General features: G+C 48.4%; 9 non-coding genes across 9 annotated transcripts; 4 read left to right on the top strand and 5 right to left on the bottom strand.

Annotated features, from left to right (window-relative positions):
• Positions 1-1,595: 1,595 nt before the first annotated feature.
• On the bottom strand, positions 1,596-1,667 carry trnam-cau (transfer RNA methionine (anticodon CAU)). Its single transcript has one exon. It is a non-coding gene; the product is annotated as a tRNA-Met (tRNA).
• Positions 1,668-2,025: 358 nt separating this feature from the next.
• On the bottom strand, positions 2,026-2,097 carry trnad-guc (transfer RNA aspartic acid (anticodon GUC)). The gene has a single exon. It is a non-coding gene; the product is annotated as a tRNA-Asp (tRNA).
• A 7,379-nt stretch (positions 2,098-9,476) lies between these two features.
• Positions 9,477-9,549, top strand: trnav-aac (transfer RNA valine (anticodon AAC)). Its single transcript has one exon. It is a non-coding gene; the product is annotated as a tRNA-Val (tRNA).
• A 2,337-nt stretch (positions 9,550-11,886) lies between these two features.
• trnae-uuc (transfer RNA glutamic acid (anticodon UUC)) lies at positions 11,887-11,958 on the bottom strand. The gene has a single exon. It is a non-coding gene; the product is annotated as a tRNA-Glu (tRNA).
• A 1,127-nt stretch (positions 11,959-13,085) lies between these two features.
• trnaq-cug (transfer RNA glutamine (anticodon CUG)) lies at positions 13,086-13,157 on the top strand. The gene has a single exon. It is a non-coding gene; the product is annotated as a tRNA-Gln (tRNA).
• Positions 13,158-15,400: 2,243 nt separating this feature from the next.
• On the bottom strand, positions 15,401-15,472 carry trnac-gca (transfer RNA cysteine (anticodon GCA)). Its single transcript has one exon. It is a non-coding gene; the product is annotated as a tRNA-Cys (tRNA).
• A 1,691-nt stretch (positions 15,473-17,163) lies between these two features.
• trnae-uuc (transfer RNA glutamic acid (anticodon UUC)) lies at positions 17,164-17,235 on the bottom strand. Its single transcript has one exon. It is a non-coding gene; the product is annotated as a tRNA-Glu (tRNA).
• Positions 17,236-18,317: 1,082 nt separating this feature from the next.
• On the top strand, positions 18,318-18,390 carry trnaq-cug (transfer RNA glutamine (anticodon CUG)). The gene has a single exon. It is a non-coding gene; the product is annotated as a tRNA-Gln (tRNA).
• Positions 18,391-21,141: 2,751 nt separating this feature from the next.
• trnav-aac (transfer RNA valine (anticodon AAC)) lies at positions 21,142-21,214 on the top strand. Its single transcript has one exon. It is a non-coding gene; the product is annotated as a tRNA-Val (tRNA).
• Positions 21,215-21,577: the final 363 nt, after the last annotated feature.

A 21,577-nucleotide genomic window follows, 5' to 3' on the forward strand; every position in this document is an offset into this window, starting at 1 on the left:
TCCCGGTCCTCCCCCGGGATGCAGGCGAAGCTCTGCCAGAGGTGAGAGTTGAAGACTCGACGAACGGGAGACTCTGCCAGACGTTCCCGGCACACCCTCACTACTCGTTTGGGTCTACCAGGTCTGTCCAGCATCCTCCCCCGCCATCTAATCCAACTCATCACCAGGTGGTGATCAGTTGACAGCTCAGCCCCTCTCTTCACCCGCCTGTCCAGAACATGCGAACGCAGGTCTGATGACACGACTGCAAAGTCGATCATAGACCTGCAGCCAAGGGTGTCCTGGTGCCAAGTGCACTTATGGACATCCCAGAATTTCTAGGCGCAGCCAAGGTGTTGAGGGAATCTGTTTCAGGGGCCTTAGAAACTCATCTCTGTTATTTGCAGATGATGTGGTTCTTATGGCCTCTACGGGCTGTGACCTTCAGCGCTTACTGGAACGGTTTGCATCTGAGTGCGAAGCGTCTGGGATGAGACTCAGGTACCTCCAAATCAGAGGCCGTGGTTCTCAGTCGTAAAAGGGTGGAGTGCTCCCTCCGGGTCGGGAATGAGGTCCTACTCCAGGTGGAGGAGTTTAGGTATCTTAGGTATGGTCACGAGTGAGGGAAAGTGGGAGCGTGAGGTCGACAGACGGATCGGCGCAGCCTCGGCAGTAATGCGGTCGCTGTAACGGACCGTCGTGGTTAAAAAAGCTTTCAATTTACCGGTCGATCTATGTTCCCACCCTCACCTATGGTCATGAGCTTTGGGTCATGACCGAAAGAATGACATCTCGGATACAGGCGGCTGAAATGAGTTTCCTCCGTAGGGTAGCTGGACTCACCCTAAGAGATAGGGTGAGGAGCTCAGTCATCCGGGAGCGCTCAGAGTAGAGCCGCTTCTCCTTCACATCGAGAGGAGTCAGTTGAGGTGGCTCGGGCATCTAGTCCGGATGCCTCACGGACGCCTCCCTGGTGAGGTGTTCCGGGCATACCCAGCCGGGAAAAGGCCCCGGGGCAGACCTAGGACACGCTGGAGGGATTATGTCTCACAGCTGGCCTGGGAACACCTTGGTGTCCTCCCGGTGGAGATGGAGGAGGCGGCCGGGGACCGGGAAATCTAGGCTTCCCTACTAAGACTGCTGCCCCCCGCGACCTGGACCTGGATAAGCGGAGGAAAATGGATGGACGGATGGATGGATGGACTTGTATACTAAAATGAGATGGAGATAATTGCAATATTTGTCGGAATAGTTCTGGAACAAATGGTGGAAGGAGTATCTGACCAACACTGCTCTGAGACAAAGATGGCATACGCCAAGAAGAAACATGCAAGTTGGAGATGTGGTGATCGTCAAAGAGGAGGAGGTTCCCCGAAACGAATGGAAACTGGCTGGGATTTTTCAAGTCCATAAGAGTGACAATGGACTAGTGAGGACAGTTACGGTGTTTCACGATGCTTCAATGTCCCGCAATGGCGTGTGAATGCACTCAAGAGCAATAAATGCATCGAAAACAGCAGTAAAGGAAGCGTGAACTCTTTACTGGACCAGGTCAGCTAAGTAACAAAGACCATACATCTGCAAGCTCTTCAAAGGACACGTAAAGAGTACAGCCTTAGCAGAGGATGGTTTCGATCCATCGACCTCTGGGTTATGGGCCCAGCACGCTACCGCTGCGCCACTCTGCTGGTGACATCTGTACAAGTACCCAGCTTTGTGCTGCTCCTTTTGAGTGTCCTCTGTTGTCAGTGAACCTCACAAGGTCACAGTTTTTTTTCCTGATCAGGGCACCGTTTTAGGTTGGGTGGATGAGTGATCGAAAGCGCCAGATTAAGGTTCCTTACGCTCAGGAGGCACTGGTTGAAATCCCACGGTCTGCCCCGGGGCCTTTTCCTGGTCAGCTCCATTATCCACGACTGGAATGATTTGGCAGCAAAAGACTGTCAGATTGTACAAGACACCTGAACACCTTGAGAAGAAGATTAAGAGAGGTTTTGTTCTAATGAGAAGGTTTGTTTGTTGACATTGTGACATACAAAAGAGGTACTCCCCGTCGGGGAATCGAACCCCGGTCTTCCGCGTGACAGGCGGAGATACTGTCCACTATACTAACGAGGACTGCTGCTGCGATGGTGTGGTGTCGATTGGCCAAAGGGGAATTCAGAACAGGCTCGTGGCCCATGACCGTTTTTATGGTAGCTGGAGACTTTAACCACTGAAATCCATCCCGCTTATCCTCATCAACGGACTGTATTCCCCACCCGTTACCAGCATGGGGACATTCCAACCCAAGATGAGAACACACTGGACCAGGGACACAGCAACATAGTAGGTGGCACAGACACAGCTTCACATTGCCCCCACTTTTAGACCCGACTGAAAAAAGACTCTCTTGCTTGGTGCTAACATGATGACCATTAGCATGTTAGCATTTAAGCTAATTTACTCATGTCTCGAGGCAAATAGACACATGGCATGATGTGGGGACACTATGGGGCTGCCTTAACACTTTTGGATCTTGAGGCTGTCTTGCTAGTTTTTTTTTTTTTTACCCCGGACACAGTCTCTTTGAGAGGAGGCTGCGGTCCATCAGGACCAAAACCTCACGCCACAAGAACAGTTTCTTCCCGTCTGCTGTCAGCCTCATCAACAAGTCCCGGACCCCCCCCCCCCCGACACTGTTCACACCCCACCTCTGCCTCATCCTGCCACTTTGACACTCTATATGCGTTAAATTAACGCTCAGTTTGGACTCTTAGGAAAAACAATCAGACTGCAGTTCCGGAACAACAAACAAAAAACAGACCGTGTACATATATTTATACTGTATACTGTATATTTTGTATTTTCACTTTTTAATAGATGTGTCTGCACCTACTTCACCAAAACAAATCCCCAGTCGAGGTCAGCAGGCCCCGTCTCCACTGTAAACAGTGTGGACTGGGCAATGCTTCCCTTTTCGGAGGGTCCGGACGGTTTGCCAGAACCCCTTCGAGGCCGACCAAAAGTCGTGCTCCATGGCCTCACCGAATTCTTCCCACACCCGAGTTTTTGCCTCGACAACCGCCGAAGCCGCGAACCGTTTGGCCTGACAGTACCTGTCAGCTGCTTCCGGAGTCCCACAAGCCATCAACGCTCGATAGGACTCCTTCTTCAGCTTGATGGCGGCCCTGACCTCTGGTGTCCACCATCGGGTTCGGGGCCTGCCGCCACGACTGGCACCGACCGCCTTGCAGCCGCAGCTCCGGTCAGCCGCCTCAGCAATGGAGGCACGGAATATGGCCCATTCGGACTCAATATCCCGGTCCTCCCCCGGGATGCAGGAGAAGCTCTGCCAGAGGTGAGAGTTGAAGACTCGACGAACGGGAGACTCTGCCAGACGTTCCCAGCACACCCTCACTACTCGTTTGGGTCTACCAGGTCTGTCCAGCAACCTCCCCCGCCATCTAATCCAACTCATCACCAGGTGGTGATCAATTGACAGCTCAGCCCCTCTCTTCACCCGCCTGTCCAGAACATGCGGACGCAGGTCTGATGACACGACTGCAAAGTCGATCATAGACCTGCAGCCAAGGGTGTCCTGGTGCCAAGTGCACTTATGGACATCCCAGAATTTCTAGGCGCAGCTAAGGTGTTGAGGGAATCTGTTTCAGGGGCCTTAGAATCTCATCTCTACTATTTGCAGATGATGTGGTTCTTATGGCCTCTACGGGCTGTGACCTTCAGCGCTTACTGGGACGGTTTGCATCTGAGTGCGAAGCGTCTGGGATGAGACTCAGTACCTCCAAATCAGAGGCCGTGGTTCTCAGTCGTAAAAGGGTGGAGTGCTCCCTCCGGGTCGGGAATGAGGTCCTACCCCAGGTGGAGGAGTTTAGGTATCTTAGGTATGGTCACGAGTGAGGGAAAGTGGGAGCGTGAGGTCGACAGACGGATCGGCGCAGCCTCGGCAGTAATGCGGTCGCTGTAACGGACCGTCGTGGTTAAAAAAGCTTTCAATTTACCGGTCGATCTATGTTCCCACCCTCACCTATGGTCATGAGCTTTGGGTCATGACCGAAAGAATGACATCTCGGATACAGGCGGCTGAAATGAGTTTCCTCTGTAAGGTAGCTGGACTCACCCTAAGAGATAGGGTGAGGAGCTCAGTCATCCGGGAGGGCTCAGAGTAGAGCCGCTTCTCCTTCACATCGAGAGGAGTCAGTTGAGGTGGCTCGGGCATCTAGTCCGGATGCCTCACGGACGCCTCCCTGGTGAGGTGTTCCGGGCATACCCAGCCGGGAAAAGGCCCCGGGGCAGACCTAGGACACGCTGGAGGGATTATGTCTCACAGCTGGCCTGGGAACACCTTGGTGTCCTCCCGGTGGAGATGGAGGAGGTGGCCGGGGACCGGGAAATCTGGGCTTCCCTACTAAGACTGCTGCCCCCCGCGACCTGGACCTGGATAAGGGGAGGAAAATGGATGGACGGATGGATGGATGGATGGACTTGTATACTAAAATGAGATGGAGATAATTGCAATATTTGTCGGAATAGTTCTGGAACAAATGGTGGAAGGAGTATCTGACCAACACTGCTCTGAGACAAAGATGGCATACGCCAAGAAGAAACATGCAAGTTGGAGATGTGGTGATCGTCAAAGAGGAGGAGGTTCCCCGAAACGAATGGAAACTGGCTGGGATTTTTCAAGTCCATAAGAGTGACAATGGACTAGTGAGGACAGTTACGGTGTTTCACGATGCTTCAATGTCCCGCAATGACGTGTGAATGCACTCAAGAGCAATAAATGCATCGAGAACAGCAGTAAAGGAAGCGTGAACTCTTTACTGGACCAGGTCAGCTAAGTAACAAAGACCATACATCTGCAAGCTCTTCAAAGGACACGTAAGGAGTACAGCCTTAGCAGAGGGTGGTTTTGATCCATCGACCTCTGGGTTATGGGCCCAGCAAGCTACCGCTGCTGACATCTGTACAAGTACCCAGCTTTGTGCGGCTCCTTTTGAGTGTCCTCTGTTGTCAGTGAACCTCACAAGGTCAGTTTTTTTTCCTGATCAGGGCACCGTTTTAGGTTGGGTGGGTGAGTGATCGAAAGCGCCCTCACGGGTTTGTTTGTTGACATTGTGACATACAAAAGAGGAACTCCCCGTCGGGGAATCGAACCCCGGTCTCCCGCGAGCAGGCCTTTTTCTGCTTAACCTGGCCTTTTTGATCAAATCCACAGCTGACCGAGTTTCTCGGGGAACACAAGAAGCGAGAGGTTCAGTCATCACTGGGAACTTTGGAAGTGTAGTCACCTTAAGTCAGGTCTGCTTTGGTGAACTTCAGAGGCATCATGACCAGTCTGCATCAAAACATTATCTGAAATCCTGTTGCAGGTTTCTGGCATTGATTCTTAATTCAGTTGCCATCCCTGATCGATGGTAATGGTAATCATGCCCGCGTGGCAGGCGAGTCTCTTTACTTGTCTGACGTCTGTGTCGCATCCTGATTGGCTGGCAGCAAATGTCAACAAACTGCAAAGTGGCGCTGAATGACAAAACATCACAATCACAACACACACACGGGATGCCAGGGGAGGCCGAGTACTAACAGAGCTGAGCGAGAGGGCATAAGAAAAAAAATTGTGACCTTGTGGTGGTTACCCGACAGCACCAAGGATATGTTGCGCGTCTGATGCGTAATGCATGCCAGGTGATGTTCATCTAGCGAGCGGACATTCTTGTGGGGGACAAGCTCAACAGTAGGAATGTTGAGAGAACTGACGAGTCCGCTATCAATGAAGTTCTCGTCCGCCCCAGAGTCAATTAATGCTGTGGTTGGAGAAGCTTCCCCCGCCCAGGATATCGTACCTTCCACCTGAAGTCGGCCCACCAAAGCGGATGACGCAGCCGGTGTGGTTGGAGCGGGCAGTGCCAGCAGCTGGGGAATATCCCTGGTGGAGGAAGAGCTTTGGCGTGCTGGGCGAACTGGACAGCGGGAAATTGTGTGTAGGACTCCCACAGTACAGGCACAGCCACAGGCGTGGACGGTGACTCCTCTCCGCTGACGAAAGGCGACTGGCTCCCAGTTGCATGGGGACAACACTCCCGACGTCATCAGACGGCGCTCCACTGTTGGAGCAGGGAGGGAGGAGTGGTGCCGGAAGAGCCCCAGGAGGAGGGATTTGGAGCCGACGTGTGGGTCAGAGAGGCTCCGCCCTCTGCTGTGTGCTGCGCTCCCGCAGCCGGTTGTCGAGTCAATTGGATAGCGACAGAGAGCGGCTGGAATGACAAGGCGCTGCGGAGCGCATATCGGGCGAGTGTTAGAATAAAATGTAGATACAGGTATTATTTTGTTAGTTATCACCCTTATATCCATTTCCTTAGACAATAGAAAGTGTTTGAATGTGCTGAAGAAGGAATGTTCACGTGACCCTAATCAGAGACCCTCAGCGACCCCCAGGTCCTGGAGGTGCTTGGATGCACCAACAGCGACCCTGCAGATGCTCATGTTAATCCTGCAAGAATGTGTTAAGATAAGAACGCATAAAACATTAAAAGTAATTGCTCTCACATACACACACACATAGACAAACAAATACAGCTCGTGCAACTACCTTCTCCACCCCCCCCCCCCCCTAGAGTTGCAAGACCATGTAGTAGGGACCACCCAAAGAGAATAAAAAGAGGGGAGTGTGAACTGCATATTCAGAGTGGAGCGGCATGTCACTGGGTATGTGGTTTCACTCTCCTCGCTGCGAGCAACTTTGAATATTGTTGTCTGTCTCTTCTGTGTTTCTGTATTTCAGTGTTTTTACAAGTGTCACGGGAGTTTGAACCTGACACTTACTCTACAAATCAGTGGTAACAGTGGATCAGGATGAGGTCCCCAAACGACGCCAATGTCTGTGACAGCTGATGTTAAGGATCAGCTGATCAGAAGATACTTGGTTTGTGTGTGGGGCCACAAGTCTTTCCAGTTCCAGTTAAAAGCCAGGCTCCTCATGTAGTTTCCATAAAGTACCAAGGGATTGTCCTGTTGCCCTCGTATTTTGAGGGCAAAAAGGAGGCGTTTGCAAGTGGACCTCAGACCTGGTCACCTGAACAGGGACTTGAATCCCGGACACTCAGATCAAACGTTTCATGTTCAGGTGACCGGCTCAACCTTTGTCTTGTCTGACCACAAACTTTTTTTGTCCAGAAGATATTTGGATTGTCCATGCGGGTAGTTTAAGACCTCAGTCCATCTTGGGGGTGGACATTTCGGGACTGGGGCCTCTTCATCTCTGCAAGCCCTCGGTGGAATTGTTGGGGTCACCTTGATGCGCTACTTGAGAACAATAAATCACGTACTGGGTTTCTTCACTATTCCATGATAAGAGACCAATCTAGGTTTTAGGTTTGGTGTATTTGTCTGACGCTAAGGGATAGATCCTGGACTCATTTCCGATCCCACATCTCTTTTACAAAATACAAAGGATTCCTTGGAGAATGCAGGTATCGACTCTGCTACTTCTCGCATGCTAAGCAAGCACTTTACCATTTGAGGTAATTCCCCTGGTTTGGGGTATTTGTCAGATGCTAAGGGGTAGATCCAATCCCAACATCTCTTCTACAAAAGGCAAAGAGCTCCTTGGAGACTGCGGGCATTGATCCCACAACAAGACAAGACAAGGTGCTAGAGGGGAGAATGCAGTTAGGACTGGGTTTCGGGTGATACCGATGGCTGTGTTTGGCCTAGATATCAGGATTGGGGCCCGGATTAGTATTCGCTACTTGGGAACATTTCATCAAAAAAACAAAGGAGTTTATGGAGAACGCGGCCATTGATCCCGCTACCTCTCACATGCTAAGCGAGCGCTCTCCCATTTGAGCTAATTCCCCTGCTGATGCAGAGTTGGCAGAGACGGTCCAGTCTCAGAACTGTTCTGGTTCCTTTGCTGGAGTACGTCAAAGCGACACAGTCTCTACCTATCAGAGTGCAGCCATGATGCAGTCCCTGGTGGTCTAGTGGCTGGGACTTGGTACTCTCACCGCCGCAGCCGTTGTTCGATTCCCGGTCAGGGAACTGACATTTGGTTAGGTTTTGAGTGGAGATAGGATTTGTCTTAGTCCTCGGTCGAACGGTTCGGGTCATCTTTCAGCGCTATCTGTGAACTGCTGTCACTGCACATAAAAACAATTCCAAGTCCGCCAATCGAATCCCGGTGTACCTCCTGATGGTCTTTACGTCTTTCATAAATGGGGTGTTAAAATGTGAATTTTCAAAAGGAACAAAGACAATCCATGTGCAACCTGGTCAACGGACACGTAAACAGTGCAGGTACCCTCCTTTGTGTGGCTCCATTAAGTGTCCTCCGTTGTCAGTGAACCTCACAAGGTCACAGTTTTTTCCTGATCAGGGCACCGTTTCGGGTTGTGTGGATGAGTGGTCTAAAGAACCAGATTAAGGCTCCTTTCGCTCAGGAGCAACTGGTTGAAATCCCACAGCTGTCATTTTCCTGGTCAGGTCCATTATCCACGACTGGAATAATTTGGTAGCAAAGGACTGTCAGATTGTACAACACAGCTGAGCACTTGGAGAAGAAGATGAATAGAGGTCTTGTTCTCCCGGACTGGTTGTTGCAACCGCAACCCTGCTCAAGGTTCAACGTGACATACAAAACAGGAACTCCCCGTCTGGGAATCAAACCGCGCAATCTTCCATGTGACAGGCGGAGATACTGGCCACTATACTAACAAGGACTGCTGCTGAGTCGATGTAGTGTCGATTGGCCAAAGCGGGATTCAGAACAGGCTTGTGGCCCATGACCGTTTTTATGGTAGCTGGAGACTTCAACCAGTGAAATCCTTCCCATTTTCTGTAGCTCTTATCCTCATCAACGGACTGTATTCCCCACCCGTTACCAGCATGGGGACATTCCAACCCAAGATGAGAACACACTGGACCAGGTACACAGCAACATACGTGGCACAGACACAGCTTCACCCTGCCCCCACTTTTACCCACGACTGAAAAAGCAGAACACCACCTAAGAAGCTGAAATATTCACTTTGGAGAACGTTAGACTGAAGTTCTAAAGGTCCGTGGTTCAAGCCCGGTTTTCAGAACAATCCCTATTTATTTTGTGACTTGGCAAATAGTTTGAAAATGCTTATTGGCTGGCTGAAAGGACCTTAACTTAATTCTTCAAAAGGCCAGACATCCAGCCATCCAGACAAGTTTAGAGGAGGTTACAAGCCTATTTACAAACCATTGACTCCAAGGGCACAAGTTGAGTCCACGGAGATATCAAAGTGACCCCGAGGGTGGCTAAGGTGTTTCTTTCAAGCCGCGATTGTGATGTCTTGTTTTGTTGAAGAAAAGCCCATTATTTCTGGAACAATTTTCCCTACAAAGGAGACATCTTTGTCCATTTGGACAATTGTCAATCTGCCCCCACTTTGGACACATCGTCATGTTTCGTTGTTTGGCAACTACTTTGTGGCTTCACCAGTCCCCTTAAAAGCCCCTACTTTCGGGTTTCCATAGTGTAGTGGTTATCACGTTTGCCTAACACGCAAAAGGTCCCCAGTTCGAAACTGGGTGGAAACACGGCCTTTCAAGTCCTTCTTTTACAAAAAAAGTCAAGGTGACAAATAGGAACAATGACATGTGCTTGATCTCTGAAGGGACTTGAACACTAGGATTTAAAGTCTGATGCCCTACGAAGTGAGCCCCCAGGCCTTTGGTCAAAAGACTTGTTTTTATGTATTTGGAATGAAATGTTTTCAGCATGTTGAACAATTTTCAACAGGAAAGATTTCTTTCAGATGTATCAATAAAACTGCTAAATCGCCCAACATGGGGCTCAAACCCACGACCATGAGATTAAGAGTCTCAAGCTCTACCCACTGAGCTAATCGGGCCTTTTGCTGCTCTCGATATCATTTTTTGTTCTGTTTTTATTGACGTGGCCATCCTGATGTTTGATCAATTCCACAGCTGACCTATTTTCTCAGGTAACAGAAGGATGGCCGAGCGGTCGAAGGCGCTGGATTCAGGTTGCAGTCTCTAATGAGGCGTGGGTTCAAATCCCACTTCAGACAGTGCGGGGCTGCAAGTCTTTCCAGTTCCAGTTAAAAGCCCGGCTCCTCATGAATTTTCCATGAAGTACCAAGGTATTGTCCTGTTGTCCTTGTATTTTGAGGGCAAAAGGAGACGTTTGCAAGTGGACCTCAGACCTGGTCACCTTAACAGGGACTTGAATCCCGGACACTCAGATCAAAAGTTTCATGTTCGGGACCAAATGGTCCTTCGAGCCGAAAATCTTCCCAGTGACCTGCAAGATTCAGAGGGAGGCAGGGATGTTCTGTGCCTGTTCTGAACCAACAAAGGTTGACTTCTTGATGGGTCATCGAGGTCCAAAAGGTTTACTTAACTAGTTTCAGCCACACATTGGGCAGTGCAGCACTTTTGGTGATACATCGTCAAGATTTCTTTCCTGTGGAAAATTGTGCAACATGCGGAAAACATTTCATTGATGAAGTGGAATCGATGCCTGCATTCTCCAAATGGTATATTGTGTCTTTTTCCTGCTAAAAAAGCATTCTCCATCTCCAACATCGTACCTGATACTTTGATTAATTGCATTCTAATGATGTTTCCGAAAAACACAGGTGGTGTCAAAACTACTGCATTGGTATAGTCCCATGAGGATGGGATTCAAACCCATGCACGCAGAACACAATGGATTAGCAGTCCAGCACCTTAACCTCTCGGTCACCTCATCTCCTGCAGGACCTTTGTTGACATGGTCTTGTTGACTGAAAATGAGTCCCAACATCTGAATTAGTGTTTGGTAATGCAGAAACTGTGGTAGCCTAGTTAGAACCCAACCTTAAACTCCAGGTTATTTTGTTGAATGGCTAGTGGCGCAGTGGATGACGTGTTGTCTACGGGTTAGACAGATGTAATCATATCGTGGTTCATACTCATTGTTGTGTCCGCACCAACCCTGGGTCATGGCAGGTGTGTGTTGCTTTTGTTATTGTCTCGCAACCCAATTGTAGTCTTGGCGAAACAGTGACAATCCAGAAGCTAACCTTAAATGACAGGTCCTTTTGTTGTACGAATAGTGGGGCAAAGGATAACTCATCTCAGAAGATTCAAGTTTCAACTCCTGGCTAGCTAGCAAATCTTTTCAATTAACCAGACTCTAAAATTCAATTTTTGCTCGCAGACGAATTAGAAGCAACTGGGAGCAGCAATCAGCACCTTCGAGTCAGAGTTTTTGGTTCTTTCCCGGAAAAGGATAACTCTGCTCATGAGGTGCTCGGGTGTGTTGTACAATCTGACAGTCCTTTGCTGCCAAATCATTCCAGTCGTGGATAATGGACCTGGCCAGGAAAATGCCAGCTGTGGGATTTCAACCAGTGCCCGCTGAGCAAAAGGAGCCTTCATCTGGTGCTTTAGACCACTCATCCACACAACCTAAAACGGTGCCCTGATCAGGAAAAAACTGTGACCTTGTGAGGTTCGCTGACAATGGAGGACACTGAAAAGGAGCCGCACAAAGCAGGGTACCTGCACTGTTTACGTGTCCGTTGACCAGGTTGCAGATGGATTGTCTTTGTTCCTTTTGACAATCCACATTTTAACACCCCATTATTGAAAGACGTAACGACCATCAGGAGGAGTGAGGTTTATTGTGAGGACCTTTAGAACTCCAGTCCAACGCTCTCCCAAGTGGGCTATTTTAGCTGCGATGGGGGGGGGGGTTCTGCTTTTTCAGTCGGGGCCTAAAGTGGGGGAAGAGTGAAGCTGTGTCTGTGCCATGTACTGCCGTCTTCGCCGACATGGCCTCGGTACTGTGGGCGACGAGTTCGCCTCCAGGTGGGAGGTTGACGATCTGGCGACTCTATCTCCAGTCAAAACCTAGCCAAACGTCAATTCCCTGACCGGGAATCGAACCCGGGCCGCAGCGGTGAAAGCGCTGAATCCTAGCCACTAGACCACCAGGGACTGCGTTAGGTTTGCACTCAGAAAGGCAGAGTACTGCGTTAGGTTTGCACTCAGAAAGGCAGAGTCTGTGTCGCTTTGACGTAGTCCAGCAAAGGAACCAAAATAGTTATAAGACTGGACCTTCTCTGCCAATGCTGCAACAGCAGGGGAATTAGCTCAAATGGTAGAGCGCTCGCTTCGCATGTGAGAGGGAGCGGGATCAATGCCCGCATTCTCCAAAATCTCTTTTGTTTTTTGTGATTAAATGTTCCCAAGTACCAAACACTAATCCGGGCCCCAATCCCGATATCTAGGCCAAATACAGCCATAGGTATCACCTTGTCTTGTCTTGCTGTGGGATCAATGCCCGCAGTCTTCTAGGAGTTCTTTGCCTTTTGTAAAAGCGATGTTACGATCGGAAATGAGTCCAGGATCGATCCACGTGGTAGACCCGCGTCCGATTCCCGGCCAATGCAACAGGGCTGTTTTCATACCTTTCATCGTGAAAAAAAGTGCCAAGACCATTTTCAGGACCAACTGATGACCTCTGAATTTGATCAGAAACGTCACACCTCTCGACCTGAGACTCTCCACGTGAGACTCTCCACCACAAGACTTGATTATCTAATCCAAATTCTGTCAATAGTGGCATTCTCAGCCACAACCTCAATGAGACGCCGTCGAACGCTCGGCCGTACTCACTAGCCTCAGAACAGCAAGACCTTCGATAGCTCAGTTGGAAGAGCGGCGTACTGAAGTGGTTCAAGCTGGCATCCTTATGTAGCTGGTTCAAGTCCGGCTCGAAGGACAATCCCTTTGCTCATGTTATGTCTGCCAGGAAAAAATGGCAATACCGTCTTGTCTGAAGGACCTCCGCTTCCCTGTCGATGGAGTTGGACTTGAGTCTTTGTCACGCAGTCTGAAATTGGCAAACTGAGAAATTCTGATAGAGTGATCAATGCAGTTTGTCTATTTGAATACATTTCATCTCAACTCCTGTTGGAAAAGGACAGCCATTTCCGTGAGAGCACAAGACCCCTGGATTGTACCCAAAAATACTTTGTGCTCATCAAAGAGGAAAGTTGGTGTCCTGGTTTGCAAAGCCTCCATTGTTACGCCAGAAGGTGCCAGTCACATCCAAAACAAAGGGTTCCATGGTGTAATGGTTAGCACTCTGGACTCTGAATCCTGTGATCCAAGTTCAAGTCTTGGTGGAACCTACTTGCCTTGCAGCAATCGAGTGTTTGGACTGTGTCTTCCTTTAACAGTAAGAGTATGATGACTTATTGACTTACTCTACAAATCAGTGGTAACCGTGGATCAGGATGAGGTCCCCAAACGACGCCAATGTCTGTGACAGCTGATGTCAAGGATCAGCTGATCAGAAGATACTTGGTTTGTGTGCGGGGCCACAAGTCTTTCCAGTTCCAGTTAAAAGCCAGGCTCCTCATATAGTAGTTTCCATAGAGTACCAAGGGATTGTCCTGTTGCCCTCGTATATTGAGGGCAAAAAGGAGGCGTTTGCAAGTGGACCTCAGACCTGGTCACCTGAACAGGGACTTGAATCCCGGACACTCAGATCAAAAGTTTCATGTTCGGGTGACCGGCTCAACCTTTGTCGTGTCTGGCCATGAACTCTTTTTGTCCAGAAGATATTTGGCTTGTCCATGTGGGTAGTTTAAGACCTCAGTCCATCTTGGAGGTGGACATTTCGGGACCAGGGCCACTTCATCTCTGCAAGGACAAGTATAGTATGCCAGAAGATTTCTCTGCCAATGCTGCAATAGCAGGGGAATTAGCTCAAATGGTAGAGCGCTCGCTTTGCATGTGAGAGGTAGTGGGATCAATGCCCGCATTCTCCAAAACCTCTTTTGTTTTTTTGTGATTAAATGTTCCCAAGTACCAAACACTAATCTGGGCCCCAATCCCAATATCTAGGCCAAGTACAGCCGTAGGTATCACCCTAAACCCAGTCCTAACTGCATTCTCCTGTCTAGCACCTTGTCTTGTCTTGTTTGGGATCAATGCCCACAGTCTCCAAGGAGTTCTTCACCTTTTGTAGAAGAGATGTTGGGATTGGATCTACCCCTTAGCATCCGACAAATACCCCAAACCAGGGGAATTACCTCAAACGGTAAAGTGCTTGCTTAGCATGCGAGATGCAGCAGAATCGATACCCGCATTCTCCAAGGAATCCTTTGTATTTTGTAAAAGAGATGTGGAATCGGAAATGAGTCCAGCATCTATCCATCAGCGTCAGACAAATACCCCAAACCTCATCCTGGCCGCGTTCTCTAGACCAGTCTCTTGAAGAAACCGAGGTGAAGAAACCGAGTCCGTGAGTTATTGTTCCCAAATAGCGCTTCAAGATGACCCCAACCATTCCACCGAGGCCAAAGACAAATCCTCTCTCCAGTAAAAACCTATCCAAATGTCAATTCCCTGACCGGGAATCGAAAACCGGGCAGTGGCGGTGAGAGCACCGAACCCTAGCCACTAGACCACCAGTTATTTTGTAAAACAGGGAATAGAAAGCCCATGTTTCCACCCAGTTTTAAACAGGGGGCCTTATGCGTGTGAGGCAAACGGGATAACCACTAATTTATGGAAACCCGGAGTGGAGGAGGGGGGGGGTTAAGAGTACTGGCGAAACTCAGAAAGCAGTGGCCAAACAATGAAACATGATGATGTGTCCAAAGTGGGGGCAGATTGACAATTGTCCAAATGGACCAAGATCTCTTCTTTGTAGGGAGAATTGTAGTTCACATAAGATGTTCCAGAAATAATGGCCTTTTCTTCAACAAAATGTTTTTGAATCAGAAATCTTGTTGTGTTGAAGAAATTCCCATCCTTTCTAATGGCATGTGTAGTACACATGTGACATGTACTACAATGCGCCCTACAAAGGCAAAACCCTTGTGATTTTGGAAATTTGGGCTAACAAAACAGACCACATTAGCAGGACAAAAGAGGTTGTCTTGACATTTCAATGAAATCGTCTATGTGTTGGGGAAGAGATCTGACCCCCACCGGAGGAGTTCAAGGTACCTTGGCATCTTGTTCTTGGCATCTAACATGACAGTTTACCAGTTGATCTACGTTGGATGCTCCACTGGTCCGCCACAGTGATGTGGGAGCTGAACCCAAAGGCAGAGCTCCGGTCCGATGGTCCTGAGCTTTGAGTCAGCACGGAAAAGATAAGATCGTGGGTAAAAGCAGCTGAAATGACTTTGTTTTGTGGTGCGGCTGGACTTTCTCTTAGACGTGGGGGTGGGGGGGGCTGTGTCATCCGCGAGGAAATTGGACAAAAGCCACTGCAGAAATTTCATGTCAGTGTGAAGAATGTAGAAAGGAGCCATGCAAAAAGGGAAACAATCGCGAGTTACATTACACCGAAGTTGTTGCTATTATGAGCCATGCATTCATGTACTCTTAGACTATTCTTAAACCGAAATAGTGCATCAGGGGGCATCCGGATTTGAACCGGAGACCTCTTGATCTGCAGTCAAATGCTCTACCACTGAGCTATACCCCCTCAAACACACCAAACATGGTTACACGATGGGAACTAAGTTCTGCATATGCACTAAACCAGCACACATCCTCATCGTGACTGGGAGAATTGAACCAACAAAGGTTGACTTCTTGATGGGTCATCGAGGTTTAAAAGGTTTACTTAAACAAGTTATTCCTTGTGCACTAGTTTCAGCCACACATTGGGTGGTTCAGCACTTTTGGTGATACATCGTCAAGATTTCTTTCCTGTGGAAAATTGTGCAACTTGCGGAAAACATTTCATTGATGAAGTGGAATCGATGCCTGCATTCTCCAAATGGTATATTGTGTCTTTTTCCTGCTAAAAAAGCATTCTCCATCTCCAACATCGTACCTGATGCTTTGATTAATTGCATTCTAATGATGTTTCCGAAAAACACAGATGGTGTCAAAACTACTGCATTGGTATAGTCCCATGAGGATGGGATTCAAACCCATGCACGCAGAACACAAGGGATTAGCAGTCCAGCACCTTAACCTCTCGGTCACCTCATCTCCTGCAGGACCTTTGTTGACATGGTCTTGTTGACTGAAAATGAGTCCCAACATCTGAATTAGTGTTTGGTAATGCAGAAACTGTGGTAGCCTAGTTAGAACCCAACCTTAAACTCCAGGTTATTTTGTTGAATGGCTAGTGGAGCAGTGGATGACGTGTTGTCTACGGGTTAGACAGCTGTAATCATATCGTGGTTCGTACTCATTGTTGTGTCCGCACCAACCCTGGGTCATGGCAGGTGTGTGTTGCTTTTGTTATTGTCTTGTCTAAAAAGTACTTTTCTCGCAACCCAATTGTAGTCTTGGCGAAACAGTGACAATCCAGAAGCTAACCTTAAATGACAGGTCCTTTTGTTGTACGAATAGTGGGGCAAAGGATAACTCATCTCAGAAGATTCAAGTTTCAACTCCTGGCTAGCTAGCAAATCTTTTCAATTAACCAGACTCTAAAATTCAATTTTTGCTCGCAGACGAATTAGAAGCAACTGGGAGCAGCAATCAGCACCTTCGAGTCAGAGTTTTTGGTTCTTTCCCGGAAAAGGATAACTCTGCTCATGAGGTGCTCGGGTGTGTTGTACAATCTGACAGTCCTTTGCTGCCAAATCATTCCAGTCGTGGATAATGGACCTGGCCAGGAAAATGCCAGCTGTGGGATTTCAACCAGTGCCCGCTGAGCAAAAGGAGCCTTCATCTGGTGCTTTAGACCACTCATCCACACAACCTAAAACGGTGCCCTGATCAGGAAAAAACTGTGACCTTGTGAGGTTCGCTGACAATGGAGGACACTGAAAAGGAGCCGCACAAAGCAGGGTACCTGCACTGTTTACGTGTCCGTTGACCAGGTTGCAGATGGATTGTCTTTGTTCCTTTTGACAATCCACATTTTAACACCCCATTATTGAAAGACGTAACGACCATCAGGAGGAGTGAGGTTTATTGTGAGGACCTTTAGAACTCCAGTCCAACGCTCTCCCAAGTGGGCTATTTTAGCTGCGATGGGGGGGTTCTGCTTTTTCAGTCGGGGCCTAAAGTGGGGGAAGAGTGAAGCTGTGTCTGTGCCATGTACTGCCGTCTTCGCCGACATGGCCTCGGTACTGTGGGCGACGAGTTCGCCTCCAGGTGGGAGGTTGACGATCTGGCGACTCTATCTCCAGTCAAAACCTAGCCAAACGTCAATTCCCTGACCGGGAATCGAACACGGGCCGCAGCGGTGAAAGCGCTGAATCCTAGCCACTAGACCACCAGGGACTGCGTTAGGTTTGCACTCAGAAAGGCAGAGTCTGTGTCGCTTTGACGTAGTCCAGCAAAGGAACCAAAATAGTTATAAGACTGGACCTTCTCTGCCAATGCTGCAACAGCAGGGGAATTAGCTCAAATGGTAGAGCGCTCGCTTCGCATGTGAGAGGGAGCGGGATCAATGCCCGCATTCTCCAAAATCTCTTTTGTTTTTTGTGATTAAATGTTCCCAAGTACCAAACACTAATCCGGGCCCCAATCCCGATATCTAGGCCAAATACAGCCATAGGTATCACCTTGTCTTGTCTTGCTGTGGGATCAATGCCCGCAGTCTTCTAGGAGTTCTTTGCCTTTTGTAAAAGCGATGTTACGATCGGAAATGAGTCCAGGATCGATCCACGTGGTAGACCCGCGTCCGATTCCCGGCCAATGCAATAGGGCTGTTTTCATACCTTTCATCGTGAAAAAAAGTGCCAAGACCATTTTCAGGACCAACTGATGACCTCTGAATTCGATCAGAAACGTCACACCTCTCGACCTGAGACTCTCCACGTGAGACTCTCCACCACAAGACTTGATTATCTAATCCAAATTCTGTCAATAGTGGCATTCTCATCCACAACCTCAATGAGACGCTGTCGAACGCTCGGCCGTACTCACTAGCCTCAGAACAGCAAGACCTTCGATAGCTCAGTTGGAAGAGCGGCGTACTGAAGTGGTTCAAGCTGGCATCCTTATGTAGCTGGTTCAAGTCCGGCTCGAAGGACAATCCCTTTGCTCATGTTATGTCTGCCAGGAAAAAATGGCAATACCGTCTTGTCTGAAGGACCTCCGCTTCCCTGTCGATGGAGTTGGACTTGAGTCTTTGTCACGCAGTCTGAAATTGGCAAACTGAGAAATTCTGATAGAGTGATCAATGCAGTTTGTCTATTTGAATACATTTCATCTCAACTCCTGTTGGAAAAGGACAGCCATTTCCGTGAGAGCACAAGACCCCTGGATTGTACCCAAAAATACTTTGTGCTCATCAAAGAGGAAAGTTGGTGTCCTGGTTTGCAAAGCCTCCATTGTTACGCCAGAAGGTGCCAGTCACAGGCTTCCATGGTGCAATGGTTAGCACTCTGGACTCTGAATCCAGTGATCCAAGTTCAAGTCTTGGTGGAACCTACTTGCCTTGCAGCAATCGAGTGCTTGGACTGTGTCTTCCTTTAACAGTAAGAGTATGATGACTTATTGACTTACTCTACAAATCAGTGGTAACCGTGGATCAGGATGAGGTCCCCAAACGACGCCAATGTCTGTGACAGCTGATGTCAAGGATCAGCTGATCAGAAGATACTTGGTTTGTGTGCGGGGCATCAAGTCTTTCCAGTTCCAGTTAAAAGCCAGGCTCCTCATATAGTTTCCATAGAGTAGCAAGGGATTGTCCTGTTGCCCTCGTATATTGAGGGCAAAAAGGAGGCGTTTGCAAGTGGACCTCAGACCTGGTCACCTGAACAGGGACTTGAATCCCGGACACTCAGATCAAAAGTTTCATGTTCGGGTGACCGGCTCAACCTTTGTCGTGTCTGACCATGAACTCTTTTTGTCCAGAAGATATTTGGATTGTCCATGCGGGTAGTTTAAGACCTCAGTCCATCTTGGAGGTGGACATTTCGGGACCGGGGCCTCTTCATCTCTGCAAGGCCTTGGTGGAATGGTTGGGGTCACCTTGATGCGCTACTTGAGAACAATAAATCACGTACTGGGTTTCTTCACTATTCCATGATAAGAAACCAATCTAGAGAACGCGGCCAAGATTAGGTTTGGGGTATTTGTCTGACGCTGAGGGATAGATCCTGGACTCATTTCCGATCCCACATCTCTTTTACAAAATACAAAGGAGTCCTTGGAGAATGCGGGTATCGACTCTGCTACTTCTCGCATGCTCAGCAAGCACTTTACCATTTGAGGTAATTCCCCTGGTTTGGGGTATTTGTCGGATGCTAAGGGGTAGATCCAATCCCAACATCTCTTCTACAGAGGGCAAAGAACTCCTTGGAGACTGTGGGCATTGATCCCACAACAAGATAAGACAAGGTGCTAGAGGGGAGAATGCAGTTAGGACTGGGTTTAGGGTGATACCTATGGCTGTGTTTGGCCTAGATATCGGGATTGGGGCCCGGATTAGTATTCGCTACTTGGGAATATTTCATCCAAAAAACAAAGGAGTTTATGGAGAATGCAGGCATTGATCCCGCTACCTCTCACATGCTAAGCGAGCGCTCTACCATTTGAGCTAATTCCCCTGCTGTTGCAGCGTTGGCAGAGAAGGTCCAGTCTCAGAACTATTTTGGTTCCTTTGCTGGAGTACGTCAAAGCGACAAAGTCTCTACCTTTCAGAGTGCAGCCATGATGCAGTCCTTGGTTGTCTAGTGTCTGGGACTTGGTGCTCTCACCACCGCGGCCGTTGTTCGATTCACGGTCAGGGAACTGACATTTGGTTAGGTTTTGAGTGGAGATATGATTTGTCTTGGTCCTCGGTCGAACGGTTCGGGTCATCTTTCAGCGCTATCTGTGAACTGCTGTCACTGCACATAAAAACAATTCCAAGTCTGCCAATCGAATCCCAGTCTACCTCCTGATGGTCTTTACGTCTTTCATAAATGGGGTGTTAAAATGTGGATTTTCAAAAGGAACAAAGGCAATTCATCTGCAACCTGGTCAACGGACACATAAACAGTGCAGGTACCCTCATTTGTGTGGCTCCATTTCAGTGTCCTCCGTTGTCAGCGAACCTCACAAGGTCACAGTTTTTTCCTGATCAGGGCACCGTTTTAGGTTGTGTGGATGAGTGGTCTAGAGCACCAGATTAAGGCTCCTTTCGCTCAGGAGCCACTGGTTGAAATCCCACAGCTGTCATTTTCCTGGTCAGGTCCATTATCCACGACTGGAATGATTTGGTAGCAAAGGACTGTCAGATTGTACAACACAGCTGAGCACTTGTAGAAGAAGTTGAATAGAGGTCTTGTTCTCTCGGACTGGTTGTTGCAACCGCAACCCTGCTCAAGGTTCAACGTGACATACAAAATAGGAACTCCCCTTCTGGGAATCGAACCGCGCACTATTCCATGTGACAGGCGGAGATACTGGCCACTATACTAACAAGGAATGCAGCTGAGTCGATGTAGTGTTGATTGGCCAAAGCGGGATTCAGAACAGGCTTGTGGCCCATGACTGTTTTTATGGTAGCTGGAGACTTTAACCAGTGAAATCCTTCCCATTTTCTGTAGCTCTTATCCTCATCAACGGACTGTATTCCCCACTCGTTACCAGCATGGGGACATTCCAACTCAAGATGAGAACACACTGGACCAGGTACACAGCAACATACGTGGCACAGACACAGCTTCACCCAGGCCCCACATTTACCCACGACTGAAATAGCAGAACACCACCTCAGAAGCTGAAATACTCACTTAGGAGAACGTTAGACTGAAGTTCTAAAGGTCCCTGGTTCAAGCCCGGTTTTCAGAACAATCCCTATTTATTTTGTGACTTGGCAAATAGTTTGAAAATGCTTATTGGCTGGCTGAAAGGACCTTAACTTCATTCTTCAAAAGGCCAGACATCCAGCCATCCAGACAAGGTTAGAGGAGGTTACAAGCCTATTTACAAACCATTGACTCCAAGGGCACAAGTTGACATATCAAAGTGACCCCAAGGGTGGCTAAGGTGTTTCTTTCAAGCCGCAATTGTGATGTCTTGTTTTGTTGAAGAAAAGCCCATTATTTCTGGAACAATTTTCCTTACAAAGGAGACATCTTTGTCCATTTGGACAATTGTCAATCTGCCCCCACTTTGGACACATCGTCGTGTTTCATTGGTTGGCAACTGCTTTGTGACTTCACCAGTCCCCTTAAAAGCCCCTTCCTTCAGGTTTCCATAGTGTAATGGTTATCACATTTGCCTAACACGCAAACGGTCCCCAGTTCGAAACTGGGTGGAAAGATGGCCTTTCAAGTCCTTCTTTTACAAAAAAAGTCAAGGTGACAAATAGGAACAAGGACATGTGCTTGATCTCTGCAGGGACTTGAACTCTTGATACTCAGAGTCTGATGCCCTACGAAGTGAGCCCCCAGGCCTTTGGTCAGAAGATTTGTTTTTGTGTATTTGGAATGAAATGTTTTCAGCATGTTGAACAATTTTCAACAGGAAAGATATCTTTCAGATGTATCAATAAAACTGCTGAATCGCCCAATGAGCTTAAGCGTCTCATGCTCTACCGACTGAGCTAATCGGACCTTTTTCTGTTTTAATTGATGTGGCCATCCTGATGTTTGATTAATTCCACAGTTGACCTCGTTTCTAAGGG

Source organism: Doryrhamphus excisus, chromosome 3 (genome assembly GCF_030265055.1).
Source record: "Doryrhamphus excisus isolate RoL2022-K1 chromosome 3, RoL_Dexc_1.0, whole genome shotgun sequence".
In the NCBI taxonomy this organism is placed as follows: domain Eukaryota; kingdom Metazoa; phylum Chordata; class Actinopteri; order Syngnathiformes; family Syngnathidae; genus Doryrhamphus; species Doryrhamphus excisus.